The sequence below is a fragment of the Mastomys coucha genome, unplaced genomic scaffold, assembly GCF_008632895.1.
Source record: "Mastomys coucha isolate ucsf_1 unplaced genomic scaffold, UCSF_Mcou_1 pScaffold22, whole genome shotgun sequence".
In the NCBI taxonomy this organism is placed as follows: Eukaryota; Metazoa; Chordata; class Mammalia; order Rodentia; family Muridae; genus Mastomys; species Mastomys coucha.
Window position 1 is genome coordinate 81952764 of NW_022196905.1, and position 21344 is coordinate 81974107.

The 21344-nt window shown below is 39.9% G+C and overlaps 1 protein-coding gene and 1 pseudogene across 2 annotated transcripts in view; one reads left to right on the top strand and one right to left on the bottom strand.

Moving 5' to 3' along the window:
• Positions 1–21344, bottom strand: part of Adamts3 (ADAM metallopeptidase with thrombospondin type 1 motif 3) — a 236429-nt gene that overhangs the window by 146179 nt on the left and 68906 nt on the right. The window lies entirely within an intron of this gene.
• On the top strand, positions 4948–5591 carry LOC116071464 (annotated as a pseudogene).

Consider the following 21344-nt stretch of genomic DNA (forward strand, 5'->3'; position numbering starts at 1 on the left):
GATTGTGTCCCTGCCGCCCTGCGGCTCCCCTGGGAGTCGTGGGGCTTGTGGTTCCCGGCTGGCTGCTCCAGTCTCAGAAACTCACCCGAGAGAAAATGGCAAATCCTGCCCGGGTCTCTGGCCTAAGGCGCCTCCGGGCTGGCTGCTCCAGTCTCAGAAACTCACCCGAGAGAAAATGGCGAATCCCGCCCGGGTCTCTGGCCTAAGGCGCCTCCGGGCTGGCTGCTCCAGTCTCAGAAACTCCGGCATTCTTTCAATGGCACATTAAAAAATCACTTTAACGATGTGCATGTGATAGCTCGTAGGTTTTTTTCTTGAGCTCAGAACTAAGGGAGGTTTTGAAAAGTGAAAATGAAAGGATCTAGATTTAGAGGCCATAATGGCTCTGCTTCATGATAACCATCTAGAGCTCCTTCATCTACGTGTTTTGTAGCTAACTGATAAAAGGCAAAATTGATGACCTAAAACAGTGGATGTCGAATATTACAATGTCTTTGCTTTTAGATAGAAAGAAAGGAGGCACTCCATGTGGGTCATACCTGAAAATGTACCCATTTATCTCTGGGTCCCAGGAGACTATCTCTTAGTGTCCGCCAAACATATCACCTTGCTACTTACAGCTTGTCACCAGAGAACCTGAACCAATTTTTAATACTAAATAATTTTATGAAAATGGTAATTGGTGGTCAATGATCTATTGTTGCAAAGGCTTTTTTTTTTTTTTTTTTAAATTGTTCTATAAGGCTTCTCTCAGTTGGTATGACAGATCCATTCAGGCTGGGCAGGCTCTTCCATCCAATATTCCCTCTTACCCTCCTGGCTGGAATAGACTTGGTGATGGTTCCAGGAGAGAAAGCAAGTAGATAAAGACCAGGATGTAAATGGTCCTAAAACTTACTACCCCAGAGAAAAAAGGGAGAGGAGGAAGGACAGAAGGGAAGGACTGAAAGGAAGGATATGAAGTAAAGAAGTAAGTAAAGAAAGGAAGGATATGAAGTAAAGAAAAGGAAATGAAGGATGTGAATGGGGAGGTAAAAAACAAAGGAGGTAGCATAGGGGGAGAGAGTGAATCAGATAAGGTACACTAGAGGAATACTCAGGCTCGCCAGGGCTGCCTTTACTTGCCTGTAGAGATGGGCTACAGACAAGAGAAAGGATAGCACACTGTTCTTTGGCATCCTCTACAGCCCTTTAGGAGGGTCAAAGCCTCTTGCTAGCCAGAGAAGTTGGCTAGGTGTCTAGAACTGCAGAGAATCAAGTCTGACCCAATCCTGGCTGAATTTACAAATTCCTGCAGTCAAGTACCGAGCACAAGTGAGTGCCTAGCCAGAGTGAGCCGGATCTACACGGAGCAGATGGGATGGAGAGACGTAATGAAAAAGATGACAGATTTCTCAATAACATCGGAGGCCATTTATTACTAGCAGATTCCAAAATGGTAGCACACCATGAGTGTAATAGATTAGCAATCAAAGAAAAGTATGTGAAAGCTAAATTTCAAAAAATAGGCGTGGAAGAGCAGTGGAAAAGCTAGCCCTGGTCTGAAGCCAGCACACCTAGAATGAGGGCCAGCACTACTTCATGACGTAAATAGAACATTTTCAGACCCAGAACTTTGTAACAGCAGACACAGAGGAGGAACGGCACTGGAACGGAAGATAGTTTGTTATTGTAAATGGTCCAAAAAAGCTTTCTACAATTTGAAGGAACAAAACTAAAGCCAATTCGCAGTTACATTTTGAATAAGGCTTTTCATAAGTCAATTATAAACTATGCAGATGATGGAAATATACTTTGCCCATTGTGCTTATATGTAAATGAGGCATGGCGTGAAATTCTAGACAACTCAACAGCATCTTTCAAGTATTGGGGTGGTTCTTTCACACACCATGTTATAGTTATAAAATGGAAATGGATAACAAAATCAAGAATTGTATTTCACTGAAATCTTTAAAAGAATTAACCAGGTGTACGTTTTATACTCTGACACCAACATCACAGCAGAACTGTGCTATATAATATGTGTGTTTATACCTTATTAATGCAATAAATACAGAAGTGAATTCTAAAAGCCACCACTGTGAAAAAGCATAGGGGAGTGTTTCATAAAACTATTTTTATTTCTTATCAAGGGAAGCATTCCAAGTATCTCAGGAAAATGCAAACTGGATCTGTGGGTGATAGGCAATCTATGTGGCTGTCTGCTTCCGCCCCCTGCCTGGCCAAGTGACAGTAGCAAGGTAGACCAGCCTTTGTAAATCTCCTCCGCAACCAGCTCCAACCCCATAGTTAGGCTTCAGAATGAACAGCTTGGAGTCAGACATGAAGATTTGAGCCCAGCATGGAACAGCACTGAGATTTGAATCCAGGCAACCTGGTCATCCCTGCTTTGATGCTTTAAGCTTATCTAATAGAACTTTTTTTCCATTAATTAATTTATTTATTCAGTTTACATCCCAGGGGTGACCTTAACTGAGACCCCTAGCAGTGGAGATATGGAGCCTGAAGTGGCCACCTCCTGTAGACAAGCAGGGCCCCCAGTGAAGGGATAAAGACATCAACCTACCTTTTGACCCCAAACTCATTCTGTTTCCAAGAAATGCAGGAATAAAGATGGAGCAGAGATTGGGGGAATGGCTATCCAATAACTGGCCCATCTTGAGACCCATCCCATGGGCAAGCACCAGTCCCTGGATACTATTAATGATACTCTGTTAGGCTTGCAGAACAGGAGCCTACCATAACTATCCTCTGAGAGGCTTCACACAGCAGCTGACTGAAACAGATGCAAAGACCCACAGCCAAATGCTGGAAAGAGCTTAGGGAGTCTTACGGAAGAGCTGGGGAAAGGATCGAGGGATGTTAGAAAGGACTGGAACTCCACAGGAAGACCAACAGAGTCAACTACCCTGAACCCTTGGAGCTCTCAGAGATTGAAACACCAGCCAAAGAACATACACAGGATGGACCTAGGGCTCCCCCACGTATGTAGCAGATGTACAGCTCGGTCTTCATATGGGACCCCTAACAACTGGAGTGGGGACTATCCCTAAAGCTGTCTATGGATCCCATTGCCCTGGGCTGCCTTGTCTGGCCTTGGTGGGAGAAGAAGCCCTGCAGACTTGATGTGCCAGGGTGGGAAGATTCTCAAGGTGGGGGTGGTCCCCACTCCCTCTAGCAGAACTTAATCATTTTTCTTGTACGCCCTCTTTTGGCCTTTTCTCTTTTCTTAGTTCCCTATATTCAAGTTCCAACCCTATCACATGCCACTCGTGTTACACAGAATAAACTCCTTATGAGTTTTCTGTCTTGGTTTCCTCATCTACTGATCAGGAAGAATAAACAAGACATACTAAACAGGTTGCCAGGTGACTTATTGGTATTGATAGCATGGAAATGTTTATAAGGTGATCATGACCCAGTAAATTTTCAGTAAATATTAGCTGTTTTTTTTATGTCATGTAGATGGTGTTACTAAGAACCAGGAGGTATCAGGATTATTTCTCTGACTAATTATTTCTGGTACTTCCAGGGATGGAATCTGAAATGATAGTTTTTGTATCAAAGCAGGGTGACTTCACAGCCTGTCTCCTAAACAGACAACTCCCTATTTAATGTGGAGAGCAGTGAAATATCAGATAGAGTATGACCTTGTGATTATATTAACTATGCCAGTTTACTCAAAGGAGGGCATGCACACACACACACACACACACACACACACACACACACACACATCTGTGCAAACATGGACATTATTCTGAATATGTCTAATTAAAATGAGCAAAAATAGTATTTTCATGAACATGTACAAGGATGAAAAACCAATTTGAGGAAAGCAGTTAAGGAAGAAACATGATGTGAATCTCTATACACATGCAAGTACCCATATATGCATAGACAAGCCTTCACAAACATAAGAGAAAAAAGAAAAAGCGATAAACATCAATGCAGATGAATGTATATATTTCTGACAGGTGTGTACATTTTAATCTATTGTACTATTTTAAATGAAGTGTAAACTTTGTTATAATAAGATGCATCACTTTGGCTTGGGCAGTGGTGGCACACGCCTTTAATCCCAGCACTTGGGTGGTAGAAGCAGGCAGATTTCTGAGTTTGAGGACAGCCTGGTCTACAGAGTGAGTTCCAGGACAGCCAGGGCTACACAGAGAAACCCTGTCTCGAAAAAACAAAAAGAAAAAAAAAAGATGGATCACTTCAAATCAAAACGACTTTGAGATTTGATCCTGTGTCAGTCAGAATGGCCAAGATCAACAAAGCAAATGACAGCTCACGCTGGTGAGGATGTGAGAAGGAAACACTATCTATTGCATTTAGGCATGCAAACCTTTATAGCCACTATGGAAATCTGTGTGGCTGTTCCCTAGAAAGACGGAAATCAATGTACCTCAAGACCCAGCTATACCACCCTTGGCCATGTACCCAAAGAGCTCTACATCCTATTACAGAATTATTTGTTCATCTATACTCTTTGCTGCTCTATTCATAATACCCAGAAATTGGAAACAGCCTAGATGTCCCTCAACAGATGAATGGATAATGAAAACATTGCACATTTTCACAGTGGATTATTATGCAGCTGTTAAAAATGAAATTACAAAAGATGAAAAAAATGAAATTATGAAAGATGCAGGGAAGTGGATGAAGTTAGGGGAAAAAAAAAAAAAACAAACAAACATCCTGAGGAAGGTAAACCAGAGCCCAAAAGGCAAATGTTAAAAAAAAAAAAAAGTTTTTTTTCTCTTAGATGTAGATGCTAGTCTTCATTCTGTGTGCTATAATCAGAACAACCACAAAGGCTGTGTACCTAGTAAGGGATTAGGGAGGAGAAATAGAATATATAATTATGGGCAGACAAAGGGAAATTAGCATAGGAGGATTAAATAGGAAGTGAGGTGGAAGAAAAGGGCCAAGAAAGAAATAGAGGAGTGAAAATTGATGTTAGGCTCTTCCTGTAAGTGGCCAGAGGTGACCCATGAAGATGGTCTCAACACAGAAGACCCCACAAAATCATGCAAATCAAAAGGTTCAAACCTCCGTGCTCACTTTAAGAACACCTGGGAAAAAGCCCAGGCCATCAAAGGTATGCATATCCGCAAAGCCACCAAGTATCTGAAGGATGTCACTTTGAAGAAACAATGTGTGCCATTCCGGCGGTGTAATGGTGGAGTTGGTAGGTGTACCCAGGCCAAACAGTGAGGTTAGACACAGGGATGGTGGCCAAAAAAGAGTGCTGAGTTTTTGCTGCACATGCTTAAGAATGCAGAGAGAAATGCTGAACGTAAGGATTTTGATGTAGATTCGCTAGTCATTGAACACATCCAGGTGAACAAAGCACCTAAGATGTGCCGACGAACCTACAGAGCTCATGGCCGGATCAACCCATCCATGAGCTCCCCCTGCCACATTGAGATGATCCTCACTGAGAAGGAGCAGACTGTTCCAAAGCCAGAAGAGGAGGTGGCACAGAAGAAAAAGATAGCCCAGAGGAAACTGAAGGAACAAAAACTCATGGCACGGGAATAAATTCAGCATAAAATAAATGCAGATAAACTAAAAAAAAAAAAGAAGAAAAAAATTGATGTTAGAGGTCATTTGAAAACCCATATAGATGCCCATGTAGAAGGTATATAAATGGTATATATATACATGTATACAAAATCTAAATAGAAACTTTGTGTGTGTGTGTATGTGTGTGTGTGTGTGTGTGTATGCAAGAAATCTAAATGGAGACACTAAATGATAGGGGATATAATGCCCCAATTAGATATTTTATGCCATCAAGTAAAACCTCCAGTGTCAGAGGTGGGTTATATCTTACTGAGTTATTTGCCAAAGGGTCCCCATGGAAATGCACAAACATGACAGGCTATGCCAAGGCATACATCATTTTCCATAAATGTTTGCTAAGGCTTTATTGCTGAAGACTACACTTACTTATTTCACCGAGCATGGAAAAGTCAAGCTGGTTCCTAACTAGAAGCTATGCTCTGACTGACCAGCATTCACCATTTTGCAAAGTACCCTGCATGCGGCCAAAGGAGGAACACAGCCATCAATACTACCAGCTAAAAACCCTGCAGCCTACACCAGCGATCTGCCTGAGAGGTGTACTGGTATAATAAGGGCACAGATGGTATATGAGTAACCAGCCACTTTGTTCTTTGGACTTAAGCATCACTTCGTGTGACAGAATTGCTCATGTGACCTAGACTGTGAGACTAGATAAACCATGGGCCTAAGGGAAAACATACTGAGATTATTTGGCTAAAGGAATATAGCAACACAATGCCTCCCAATGACACACTACTACACAAACAGATCACCCTCACCCAAGGAGCTTCTTGCAGCAGAGAGGAACTAACACAGAGACCCACAACTGAACAATGTACAGAAAATGAGAAGCTTTGGGGTACTTAGTCCCAAATGGAACTTTTCATCAAAGCACCCCCTGAAGGCTTAGGGAATCTATGCAGGAGAGGAGGAAGAAAGAATGGAGAAGCCAGCAGTGATAGAGGACAGTGAAACTCTTCCAGATCCAACCAGGTGATTGTGCACACAGGAAGGCACAGAGACTGTGGCAGCATGGGCAAAGCCCACACAGGTTCAAGCCAGATGGAATGTGTGAACGAATGGCAGTGAGAATGAAAAGTAAGCAAGGCCTCCTACCTTTAACCAAGAAGCTATTTGTAAGTGGTACCTACACTGGAAAAGGATAAATCAATTTATTCCACATAGGTACAGGTCAGGATGGGCCCAATACCTAGAAGTACTTAACCAACAGAAAACAAACTCAATGGTTTTTCTGTAGACTGTTTCATTTTGCTTTGTTTGGGGCATTTTTTTATCGGACTTTTGCTTATTTATTTTGATTTCCATTTCTGCTTTTTGTTGTTGTTGTTGTGGTTTGGGTTCATGTTGTTGTTTGCATGTAGAGGCAGGAATGTGTGTGTTTCTTGCTTTTCTCTGTGTTTGTTAGTTAGGTGTTTAAAGGGTAATATAAAGAGAGAACATAAAGTTAGGTGATAGAAGGTGCTGAGGACCTGGGAGGAACTTGAGGAAAAGCAGGATCAAACTTTAGTGCATAAATTTTTTTTTTTTTAAAAAAATACATTGCTGCATAGAATTTTTAAATTAAACTTTATCCTAATAATTGACAAAGATGACCTTTTTATTTTATATAAAAATTAATTATAAATGTATTTGCTGCTCAAAGTACTAGAAACAGTATATTAATAAAATTTAAGGATGTGGGAACTTTGATTTCAAATATATAATAATAATTAGTTTATGTAAAATCAAGGTTTATATATGAATATGAGCAATTATAAATTATTCAAAGTTGACACTTGGTGATTAGAATGTCTTACAGGTCCTGAATCAAATCCCTAAAATTTTTACTTTTCTCATTTATAGCCCTTATACCAGTAATTACCTAGAAAGCGATTGTAGGAATGAGCAGGTAGATGCTCATCCCATGTTTTTTACACTTTATACATGATGACTGATACCTGCCACCTACTGTTATCATTGCTAACCATGTAAGTTACAAGGTTCTTGTTGTTATTATAAGGTTCTTGTTGTTGATGCTGTTGCTGTTGCTTTTTGCTGTTAATTAGATCACTTTAGCTCAAAGTTAACTCATTATAATATAATAACTCATTATAATATAAAAGGAAGAAAACCGGGAGAAGAGTGTTCATAGTACTAGAAGTAGCAAACACTGGCAGTAAATACTGCTCAAAGGAGTGAGCAATATGGGAGAAAGCCAGCGTGGAATCATGAGTCAGATTCTAGGACAAAGACAGAATATTTCAATCTCTATGTGTTTAACATTGTAAGAGAAGGAACTGCCTTTGTTGATGCTCATTTAAAATGGAAAAGTTTCTCTGTCAGAAATGCATTTAATTTATATATATGTATATACATATATATATATATATATATATATATATATATATATATATATATATATATATATATATATATATAATTATGGAGCCCTATGCCAGGTGTTTCTTTTATGTTAAGAAATGCATGAGAATAAATTTATCATAATTCCCATTAGAGTTCTGCAACTAACAAAATAGAATGAGCCAATTAACTTGTAAGAAGGGAGGGTTGCTTTAGGGTCATGATTTTGGATGCTTCAGTTCATGGTTGGTTAGTGATACTGCCTTGGAGACAGTTTATGAAACAGTATATTATGGAAGAAAGCATACCCCAGAACAAGATCTTTCACTTACGACAGGAAGGCAGGAGAGAGAAAGAAGATAGCCTGCAGTCCCAGAGGCCTTTCTAAGGGCTGCTCTCAAGGACTGAACAGCATCCAACTGGATCTACCTCTTAAAAGGCTCACCCCAGAGCACCTTAGGCTAGGAACCAAGCCTTAAATGAGCAGCCTTTGGAGATATTCATCCAAACCTCAGCAATAAACACAAACCAAGAAACAGCAGCACTACAAACAAACAAACAAACAGAAATGATCGCTACAAGAGAGACGGCCACAAGATTCTCAAGTTCTAGGTAAAGAAAATTTAATCAGCCATGCTAGAAGAAAAAAATGCCAACTTGCTCTTCTTTTTATAAAAATTATATTTTAAAATCACATAACAAAAGAAGCCTATAAAGTACTAGAACCAAGATTCAGAGGAAAGCATGTAGAACAATGTTAAACTTGACATTTTATTTTCATAAAATGGGTGTATCTCCAGATTCTGTGCTGTCAGTAAAATTTGCCTGCTTAATCAGATCTTTCTCTCACACTCAATATTCATTACTATAACCGATTTTTATTTATCATGTTATATTCATTCTTCTAGAATGTGGTCTGCAAAATTATGCAAGTTTTTAGCCCCACAAATGCTAACACATCAACTCCTGAACTTAGTAAAACTGCCCTGAAACACATCTATAAATGAGCTGCTTTAAATAAGGACTAAATTCTTCAGTCAAAGGAGAAATACATTATGGATCATTTCCAATGAATTTCTACAAATACTTTTGCCTCTAAAGGGCTGTGGGTACTTACACAGGAACCTACTGATTTCTTCAGCGTTCATCTCCTTAAGGTCCTTGTCTGCCCCTGAAGCAGGTATCTGAAGAACAGTGCTAAAACTTTAGGCAGTTACTCTTGTATGGTGCAGTATTGACACTTGTGTTTGTATCTTTATTTTTGCTGCTTTTAGATGAAACCTGCACTATTCTGAGCCTCAAGACAACAATCGAGCAATGATTCAGGCTCAAAAGACAGTCACTGAAAAACTCCATGAACACATTCTCTTTGGAGATTAAAGGTTATTGAAAACTGGATATAAAATGCCCTATGAGAACACAGAGCTGAAGGTATGACCCCCAATGCAGTGTTCACAGGCTGACTCTTGGGAAGTGAATGGATCCCAAGTGCTCTGATCTATGCAGTGGACTAATCACTTGATGAATTTATAGTTGAATGAACGATTCGCAGGTTGGAAAGTGAAGATGATATGAGCTAGCTGGAGAATGCAGGTGTCCAGGAGATTTGCCTTGGAACTGTATGTGCTACCTTGCCTTTTCCTTCTCCAGCTCTCTGCTTCTTGGCTCCCATAAGGTGAGAGTCCACCTCCATCACACCACAGTGAAACTCTACCTCACCTCAGGCCCAAAGCAATGGACCCAGCAAACCCAAAAGAGAAACTATAAAACTCCAGACAAATCATTCCCCCCTCTAATTTGCTTCTCCCAAGTTCATAAACACAGGTGACAAACATAAAGATGGTGACAGTAATTAAAACAAAACTGTAATACCTGTTACAGTGGCCTTCTTGCTTAAAAAATAGAAGGAACATGACAAACAAATAAAGCTCAGATCCAAACACTAGATACTGGCAAAAAGGAGAAACAGATGGTAGTGCTCGGGTCTCTAAAATGTCTGTGTATTTAAGTATGAGTGGCTAAATAAATGTAGATGACCTAGCACTGAAAATGGAAATGTTCTAACTTTCTGTAGGGATAGTTTTCTTTGAGGAAGTTGGGATCAATGGAGATGTGAACTGTGACTGCTACAGCCTGGCTAAGCGGTGAGTGTCTCCCAAGGCTTCCAGTGTTGAAACATAACCACCACGAGATGCATTAAAGTGGACAGAATTTAATTGAAGTAGTTTTAGAACTAGGCTTGAGTTTAGATTCGTCAGAAAGTTAGATCTGCCATGGTTAAAACCCAAGTTGCTTTGTTAGAAAATGAGAAAGCATACAAAGAGGGGCCCATCTCTGCTATATTATCTCCTGTGCTACTTAAGCCATAAAGAAAGCTGCCACAACACAATAGGAAGGAAAGAGGCCAAAGTATCTTTATTTGCAGGTGATGTGATTGTATATACAAGTGACTCTAAAAATTCCACTAGGAAACTTCTTCAGCTGATAAACACAGCAGAGTAACAGGATACAAAGTTAATGCACAAAATTCAGAAGCCTTCTTATATATAAATTACAAATAGACTGAGAAAGAAATCAGGAAGCAATAACTTTCAAAATAACCTAGAAAAAGAGAAAGAGAGAGAGAGAGAGAGAGAGAGAGAGAGAGAGAGAGAGAGAGAGAGGGAGAGAGAAAGAGAGAAGAAAGAAGAAAGGAAGAAAGAAAGGAAGGGAGGAAGAAAGAGAGAAGAAAGAAGAAAGGAAGAAAGAAAGAAAGGAAGGAAGGAAGGAAGGAAGGAAGGAAGAAAGAAAGAAAGAAAGAAAGAAAGAAAGAGAGAAAGAAAATAAATCAATTAATCAATCTTGGGATAACTCTAACCAAAAAAGTAAAATACCTAAATAATAAAAAATATCTTTAAGATATTAAAGAAAGAAATTTAAAAAGGCATCAGAAAATGCAAAGATTCTGTGTTCATGGTTCAGTAGGATTAATACAGTAAAAATGGCCATTCTACCAGAAACAATACATAGATTCAGTGCAATCCCCATCCTAATTCTAACACAATTCTTCAAAGAACTTGAAAGCATAATTTTCAGCATCATATTGAAACATAAAAACCCAGTATAGCTATGAGTCCTTAATAATTAAATGATTGCAGGAAATATCACCATCCCTGATCTCAACTTGTAACTACAGAGCTATAGTAATAAAAAAAAATAGCATGGCAATTGCATTAAAGCAGACACATTAATCAATGGAATAAAAGTGAAGACACAGAAGTAACCTTACAGACATGGAAACCTGACTTTTGATAAAGAACCCAAAAAACACACTGAAAAAAAAAGACAGCATCTTCAAAGAATGGTACTGATCAAACTGGATGTCTGAATGTAGAAAAATGCAAATAGATCCATACTTATCACCATGCATAAACCCGACTCCAGATAGATCAAAGACTTCAACATAAAGCCATATACCTTAAACTGATAGAAGAGAAAATAGGGATTCGCTTGAACACATTAACACAGGAGATGACTTTCTGAACAAAACACTGATAGCACTAAAGACAATTAATAAATGGGACCTCATGAAACGGAGAAGTTTCTGAAGAAAACTTGCCATTTTTTGGACAAAATGGTGGCCTACAGGATAAGATTTTATCCAATACACATCCAATAAAAGGCTAATATCTAAAATATACAAAGCTAAGAAAAATAATAGTGAGGTACAGATCTCAAGAAGGAATTCTCAAAAGAGGAACCACAAATGGCTGAGAAGCATCATCCTTAGCCAGCAGGGAACTGCAAATCAAAACTACTTTGAGATTTTATCTTACACCAGTAAGAATGGCCAAGATCAGTGAAAACAAATGACAGCTCATGTTGGCCATCGCTAGTGAGAATGCTGACACATACAGTCACTATGAAAATCAGTGTGGTGGTTCTCTGGAAAAAGAGAACTGATTCAACTATGCCACTTGCCTTAGTGTTTCTATGGCTGCAGGGAAACACCACAACCAGAAAGCAAATGATGGAGAAAGAGTTTATGGTTCTTACATTTCCACACTGTAGTCCATCACTGAAGGAAACCAGGACAGAAAGTCAAACATGGCAGGACCTGGGAAACAGGATCTGATGCAGAGGCCATGTAAAGGTGCTGCTTACTGGCTTGGTCCACCTGCTTTCTTACAGAATACAGGACCACCAGCCTAGGGATGGAACCACTCACAATGTGTTGGGCCCTCCTTCACTGATCACCAATGAAGAAAATGTCTTACAATTGGATCTTATGTAGGCATTTTCTCAACTGAAGCTCTCTCCTCTCTGGTAACTCTAGCTTGTGTCAAGTTGACATTAAACTAGCCAGTACACTAGTCTTGGGCATATACCCAAGGACACTTCATCCCACTTTAGAGACACTTGCTAAACCATGTTCACTGCAGCTTCCTTCATAATGCCCAGGAATTTGAAACACCCTAGATATCTGTTAATAGATGAATAGACTAAAATTGTGGCACATTTACACAATGAATTATTATTCAAATACAAAAACAAACAAAAAAACCCAAAAAAATGAAATCATGAAATTCACCTGTAAATGGAAGAAACTAGAAAAAAAAAATCACTCCTGAAAACCTAGACTCAAATAGACAAACAAGCTATGTATTCATTTATATGTGGATGTTAGCTGTTAAGTCTTCAATCAGCAGGCTACAATCCCTACAACCACAGAAGTTAGATATGGAATAAGGGACTAGGGGAGAGCTTCCTTCCTAGGAAGGAAGCTATGGATGGGGTAGGGGCCAGGGAACTATAACTGGGAGATCAGACAGGGTAGATGAGAGAAGAAAGGTGTTATGTAACAGACATAGGGAAGTGCACCTAAAACTAAGTGCCATTTGAGGGGTCCCATAGAAACAGTAGAAGCTTCCTAACATATACACATATGAGGGTAATCTAAAAGGAATTGTCAAATAATGGGGGAGATGCAGGCCCCAACTAGTCATCTCTTGTCACTAAATAAAACTTCCAGTTCTGGGAATAGGTTCCATCTAACTGAGTTGTTGGCCAAAGGGGCCCCATGTGAACCCTCAAACAACCCAGGCTACTGCCAAGACTATTGGTTACTCTCCTCAAAGTATAGCTATCTTCATCCTAATGTCAACAGAAACACCATCATCTTGGAGTTAACTGATTACGGAGATCCTAGTACTTGAGAAAATCTGCTTATTTTGTACCAGTCAATACCAGGTTTTGGCCTTGAATTTTGCCGTGTTAGACAACCACAGGTCTCCTGCTGTAGTTATTGGAGCTGCTACAGATGAACTGTCTGTTTTTCTGCTCTTCCGTAACGTTGTGGAGCTACTGAGGGAAGAATTAAGCACCACATGTCATAGGAAAACATGTCATTGAAAGACAATGTCATGAGCAAGATTGTTTCAGAAAAGAGGGAAAAAAATAAAAGGCCTCAGAAATGACAAATTACAGAGCCCTCACATGAAACAAGAACATAGACATCGAGCAATGTAGTTTTAAGGAGTGTCCAAAGCATAAAAATTTCTACACTTCCTGAAATAAAAAATGAGATATACAATTTATGGAAATGAATTGACCACTAAAAGCCATAAGAAAACTAACAAGACCCCCACAAAAACAGGCACCAGAGTGAAACCCATAAACCAATTGTCACTTTAAAATTTAAAGAATCCTCTTTTCAATAATGTATGGGAAAGAAAGCTCTCCACAACAAATGTTAAATAAGCTTAAAAATAAAACCTTTGCTGATTTTTAGGAGACCAAAAGAATTTTGAGGCACTGAAGATATCATCAAAAATTTTATCATATATTCATAAATCATGAACTATAAAAAAGTTCTTCACTGTCTCTCTGTGTGAATTTACCCTAAGACGAGTAGCCACCAGCATACTTCAGGTGCTCAGACAGCCACCATATCACCTCTACCAGTATACCTCCCAGAAGCCAAATGCCCACAAACAAATCTTCAATACCTTCAGAATACCCAATGATCAAATTCAACAGGTGTGAACTGAGTATGTTGCACCCATCAGATGCCACTTCTGAAACATGAACAACTGTGTCCAGAACTATCCAATTCTCAGAATGTCCACTAGGAAACCTTCAGATACATATGTATGTGCCATCAAAGTCAACTCATAAAATATGAAATAGAAAATATGCTAGGATTTGAAGCATACAGAAAGTCAGCATCTTATAGGAAAGACTATAAATATGGCAAGAAATGGGTACAGTTCATTACAGGGTGCTTGCTGGTCCCTTACCAGCCATCTTAGACTGACAGGCTATTTCTCAGACCATCTGTCATGTATCAAACATTGTTCTTTCAAGATTTGCTCCCTTCATGGAGAGGAAGTGTTTTCTTCAGTGAAGACCATCTGTTTATGGTAACGTGTGTTACAGCACCAGGAATGCAAATACACTCTGACAACACACAGAAACAACTAATGAGAATGATAAAGTTGAGAAGCCCTTCCCTTTGGACAATGAAAGGGATGGAGGGCAGAAAAAACTCCAATATAGTATTGGGGCTGATGGTAAAATTGCAAAGGCAATACTCCACATTTTTATGAAAACAAATATAATCTCTCTGCTCAATTTCTGTCCAACCTACAGTGGAATCTTTCCATGTTCCTTGATCTGTGACTAATTCCATGTACTTGGTATCAGTGACTGGCCTGCTTTAGGAAACTGATTTTTTTAAACACCAATCAATACTTCACATGTACTAAACTGAAGAATTTCCTTCCTTTACCGAGCTATATAGTGAATACGAACAATTTGGAAGCAATCATTACATCTTCCAACCCCCTCTTCTTTGATTGTTCCTTTCATTATTTATAAATACCATTTAATTCATTCTGATAAGCATCTATTATATCCTAGACACTCTTCTTCACACAGAGGATTAAACAACCGACAAGGGAATAGAGATCTGTGCCCTGGAAGCCTTCACACCACCATTGAGAAAGTGTCAAATATATGTGTATTTCAGCCTACAGTAACTGTTGAATGAAAACAGTAGATCAAATGTACCATCAACAGAGAAGCAAAGGGGCTGGTATTTGGGATCATTGAGCAGAAGGCTGAATGAAATGGACGATTGATAAAGCCATGGACACCTGTAAAAACCCAAGCAATACTACAACTCCCTTCTGAAAGAAAAAGAATGACAAATGCTATCTGCCTTTCCCTTACTTCTGTGCTGATGTCTGAGAAGTCCTGGGAAAGCCCATGGCTGCTGAACCCACATGGAGTCCTGCAGACTGACTGACAACCGCCTGGAGTGTGACCGATGCCACCAAACACAAGTCCCTTTCATGAGAATGAAGCTGTATGAAGCTTTCAAATGCTCAAACTTGGAAAAGTCGAACCCTAACATCTTTACCAATTTATCTACAGTTCCGTATTTATGCCAAACAGAAAGTAGGCACTATCACCTGGAGAAAACGCCTTTCTCTAGAACCTTCCCAGGGTGTGTTGTTCTAATGATGCTTCCCGCAGCTCCTCACATCTCTAACCATATTAAGAGTGCCGGTCTCTCTCCTGTCAACATTATGCTGCTCAAATACCGCTGAGGTAGAACTCAGGTGATTCTATTTATCATCTTCTTCAGTGTATTTAAACCTATTTTAGATATTAAAACAGGCAAATATAAATGATACATTTGTAAGGGGGTTTTGTTGTTGTTGTGAAGAAAAATTTCCTCTTCCACATCTCTGCATTTAGCTTTTCTGCTTGACCACTTACAGGTGGCTAGCAGCAAAGAGAGCTACCCTGCCATTAACCAAATAGAAGCCTCACTGAGAAGTATCAACGGCCCTGTGTTTCATCAATTTAACATCCAGGCATTTGCCCTGGCCAAGCAGACGCAGTCAGACAGCCAAGACAAACACATGGGTCTTGGCGCAAGGAGGGGCCAGTTTCTGGAGACAGCCCTCCAGTCTAAACTTCTTAAGGACTTGGTATAAACGTGCTTTTATTGCTCACGGGCAGTTCCATTTAAACAGTGCAGATTCAAGTCACACACTGTAGTCTTTCACTGGTTCTGTTGGCTTAAGGTGTGTGCGGCTCAGAGACTGTACAAACCTGCGTCAGAGCTACCTGCTGCTCACTCTCTCAATCCCCAAACCAAAACGTTGGAGGCCACATGGAACACTGGCTGCTTTATCAAATAAAAGTAAGGGTAAAGGGAGATGCTGGGCCCCAGAGCCTGTCCCTGCCTCCACCTCTTCCCCAGACCCAGCCCCTGCCCCAGCCCCACCCAAATCCAGGGGAGTTGTAGGGGTCAAAGTTTTACAGGTTGGCTCTGTTTCTCCAATATGGCATTTAAATTTTAAATTCAGTATTGGGGATGCCACTGCCTCATTTCTAGCCTAGTCTGTCAGCAACCAAACATTTCTTAAAGGTTGAAATTTGTGGGCATGTGGGTGGGAGAGATAGGTTTTGAAACCTATAAAAACTAAAAATATTTTATAAAATGCTCACACTTGTAACTGTAAAATTTAAATCACCAGTAGCAGAATTGGGCATTTACATTGTACTGGACATTTACATTATCCAGACAAAGTGCTAGGAATGAGAATATCTGTGAGGATCTACCACCTAATTTCAATCTAAACTGTTGGCAATGGCAAAGAGTAAAAACTGGACCAACCTGACAGTTCCTGAAATGTGGAGTCCCACAACAGTACAAAAACAAAAAGGGGCTCTATGAAGTGACAAACCAGGGACCCATGATCCAGCTGAGAAAGGAAGTCTTACAACTTATTAGAGTTTAAACTGTGTGACCTTTATCCTTGGAATTTTAGGTGTGTGTGTAAACGGGTGTGACTGAGAGTCATCAAGGATACATGCACACAGGAAGGCTTACCAGTGTCCTCGAAGTACTGGGCTTTCAAGGCATGCCAAGCTCCCCACAGAGGTGCTGGGAGGTGATGGCGTGCGTATCAGACAAAAATCCACTGGCCCTCAAGAGGTCTACAATCTCATTCAGAAGAAAAAGAGTAAGTAAACAAACAAATGTTTGTGTTCACAATGGTAACAGCACTGAAGTGATCCTGACCCCAGAAGATGTAAAAGTGGTCTCCAGGGTATTTTCTACCTACGAAATACTTGCAGAAAAGGTCTGAATGCTCAAAAGGAGCCAACCACGTAGAAGAAAACACTGGTGGTGGGACCAGCATTAAGAGGACATGAGTTCGCTAATTCCAAAGAGAACAAGAAGGCCTAGGAGGCTAAACATAGTCAGCCAGGCCAGGGGCAAAAACACAGCTAGCCAGGTTGGGAAGAAAAACAGTCAACCAGGTAAGGAAGAAGGCCCAAGAAGGTGGGCCAGAGGCTGCCCTCAGTCTTTGCCTTGGAACAACTATGAGGAGTTAGATTTTACTCTAATAGTGATGAGATCGGGGTGGAGAGAGAAGAGACGAGTGCTCACTGGCTTCTAAGTAAGAGACATGACAAAGAAATTCTGTCACTACACCAAAACAGAGTGGTTCTGGATAGCAGTGTACCACATGTTTCCAAGGGTTAGAAAGACCTTGAAAGTTCTTACTACAAAAACAATTAGTACTGAAGGACACAGATACGCTTACACTGATTTGAACAAAACATTATACAGACATGTATCAAAACATGGCTTAGTTACCATGCTTAGTATTTGATCCATCCGGTGACTAATTTCTAGAAAGAATAAGATCCGAATCTCTCCATCTCTCGAGTGGCATCTCCTTTTCTATCTCTGAAGGATTTAGTTTACATAGTAATGGAATATGAATTACAATAATAATGTACTACCCACACTCTATCAGCCTTAGTCCCTTCTCTGTGTATATCCCTGAGTCCCTTCATTTGTCATGGAGAAGGGTGTGCCTTTAGCCAGAAAGACAACATTTCAAGTCTCATCCCTACTAGTTCCAAGCTTGTGGTCACAGGTAGGACCCCAAACCCCTCCAAAGCTACTTTCTCATTTGTTCATGAAAGATAGTAGTATTCCAACATCCCTGGCATGCTGAAGGTTCTCAAACACTGTTTCAGAGTTGTATTTTATTTTGTTTCCATTTCTCTTTCCAAAAAAAAAAAAAAGACTTCACTTAAATCTTGCTTCTCTCTTCAGTTTTCCATACTCGCCTAACCCAGAAGAGTCATCCTTAGACACTCCAGCCTCTTCAGCCTCAATGGCTAAGAGCTCAGCCTGCAGCTGTGAGATCATGCCCACCTCCCAGCTTTGTGCCTTGCCATTAATATTGTAACTATGTACCTCGAGAACCTGTACAGTGCCCTTTTAAAGGTCAAATGTGCAGGACTCATAAGAACGATCGTAATACCCCAAATTTCTGCTCAAATACAAATATCTTTAAAGGTATAAGTAAGTATGCACACATTTTAGAGTTCTAAAGCCCTGCTTTTTTTAAGGTACTTCACAACTTTACTAAAAATTATGCCCATGGATCCCATTTATACTATGATCTCAGTGAATCAATTATATTAAGGGGGATCTCCTCATGTGTCTCTATATTGAAGTGATAGATAAGGAGTAAGTCATCATTTACAAAGTCATTATCTAAATACAAAACACCTTATAAAGTATATCACAAAAGCTTCAATAATGCCACAGGGAGGTATAAGTTCTTCAAATACTAATGCTTCAGAGAGATCATAACAGGTTATACTAATAATGTTAAAACTGAGATGTATTTAGAAAATCAACAACCAAAAAATCATAACTTGCTTGACTTGACTCACAGCTTATTTTGCAAATTCATATCACATGATTCATACCTCAATTTGTCAGCCACATTGCATCTCATTTTTCATATTTAGGGAAGAATCTCCTCCTTGGGTTTTACAGAAAAGATCATATAGCATCTTTATGGCCAGGAATAATAACTAATGAGTTGTTCAGAATGTCCCTTATAAAACTTGCTTATGTATAATTACAAATCATACTACAATCATAATCAATTACAGATCATTATGTACTTAACAGGTTAGCACTCTTGCACCCCCTAGTGGAAGCATGAATGAATATTGTGTTTGTTTTCTCAATAAAGGTAAAATAATAGCTATTCAGATACACATTTAAAAGACACAGTAACATGGGCCTAGGGGAAAAACAAATACTAGCATTCTGCCAATGGAGCGTAGCAACAAAATGACTCCTAACAACATTCTGCTGTATCCCTGGGTCAGTGCCTCCTTCAGACATTATCAGAGAAGTTTGCTCCTGTAGTGGATGGCAACAAACACAGACACCCACAACCGAACAATGTGCGGAGTGAGAGACCTTGAAACCCTGAGTTCTAAACTGGAGGTCTCCATCAAATCTCTCCCCTCAGAGGGAGAACTCTTTGGAAGGGGAGACTGAAAGATTCTAACAGCCAATGGGGATGAAGAGCACCAAGGAAACAAGGCCTTCTAGACACTATAAGACTTCTGCACATAGGAACTCCCAGAGACTGTGGCAGCACACAGGACCTGCAGGGCTCTAAGCCAGGTGGGGTCCCCAGCACTAAGAGGAAGTAAACACAAGCCCCATCCCTAACTCAGGAGCTATCTCCTCCTGATAACTGCTTACAAATGAAAAGTCTGTTTTCTCCAACAGAGTTTCATTGGGAGCACAAACCACACAGGCCCCATACCCAGCTGCAGACGGCTGACACAAAATGAACTCAATGGTATTTTTGGAGGTATTTTGGTTTTGGTTTGGGTTTTTTGCTTGTTTGGTTGGTTTTGTTTTTGTCTTATAATGCTTCATCTTGATTTTTTTTTTAACCTTACAGGTCTTTTGCTTATACCGTCTCGTTTCTGATTTTGTTGTTGTGGGTTTTCTCTGTGTGTAAATGTGTGTATCTCTTCATCTATGTTTCCTGTGCTTTTTCTTTGACTCTTTGACTCTTTTCCCCCTGTGTGTTTGTTTATTTTGTCCTATTCTAATCTGTTTCTTTTTACTTTATCTTATTTTATTTTTATCATTATATTGTAAATACCTGTTTATTTTCTAATGAGTAAGAGAGAGAGGATGAGGATTTGGGTGGGTGGGGAAGTGGGAAGGATCTAGAAGGGTTGGGGGAGGGAACACCATAATCAGAATAGATCATATGAAAGACATCTATTTTTCAATTTATTTTTTAAAAGGACTCAGAACAGCTAATCAGTCAATAATACAGCCAAAGAGGCTTATGAAACTTGATACAAACAGAATATACTATACTGAAATGTTTTGAATCACAACACCAACGCAAGGATATAATGTGGTAAGGCTAGTTCCCAGCAGCAGATGCTCCATTTCCTCTCTTCTCAGGGCTGACAGCACTGACTTATGGGACTTATGGGACTTAATGAGTTAGTATACACTAAGGGCCTTGCACAGCATCCGACGCCTACCTGATCATTAATAAATCCAGCTTCCCTCCTGTGTCCCTGGTATCTGACCCTTAGCCCCCTAGAAATGCAAAATTTGTGTGTATGTGTGTGCCTATATGAATGTATATGTGCCACATACATACCCACTGAAGCAAAAGAGAGCACCAGATCCACTGGAACTAGAATGCAGCCACCAACTGTGGGTCCTGAGACCTGAGCTGTGGTCCTCTGCAAGAGGAGGGAGTGCTCCTAATCACCAAGCCACCTCTCCAGCCCCGGCACCAAAGACATCCCCCAGTGTTCTCTATTTTAAATTACATTTCAAAGCAAAAATAAAGTCACATGAAACAAGTGTTCATTTTAAAACTTATATCCAGCTCCTTAAGAAAGTACTATATAGCAAAATGATTTTGGGGTTGGTGAACTTCTTAGGGACACCTGAGACTCATTCTTTTAAAGGTATTCGTTGAGATCCAAACTCTGTTTACCCTTATATGAAAAGAGCATGTTATATTAAAAAATATTAAAATAAACCATTCTCTCTAAATTGTAACACATTTAGATGACCTGATTAGTTTTTTTTTTTGGTTCATCTTGACACAAGATAGACTCATTTAGGAAGAGGAACCTTAGTTGAGAAAGTGGCCTCCATCAGATCGGCCTTGATTAGCAGTTGATGTAGGAAGGCCCAGAGCTGTTTGATCCTTGGTTGTATAGGAAAGCACACTGAGCAAGGCATGGGGAGCAAGCCAAGAAGCAACACCCCTCCCCGACCTTTACTTCAGTTCCTACCCCCAACTCTTGCTTTGCTTGAACTCCTGCCTCTGTTTCCTTCAGGGATGAACCGATGGTGGGATGTATGGCCAGATAAACAAGTTTCCTTCCCAAGTTGCTTTCGGTCATGGTGTTTCATCGCATCTTAACAGAAACCTAACTAGACTAGAAGACAAGATGTTCTTTGTCTATTTTAACTAAAGAATAGGAAAAGTCATATTCCATTAAACTGGATATTAAGAGGTCAGTGGAAA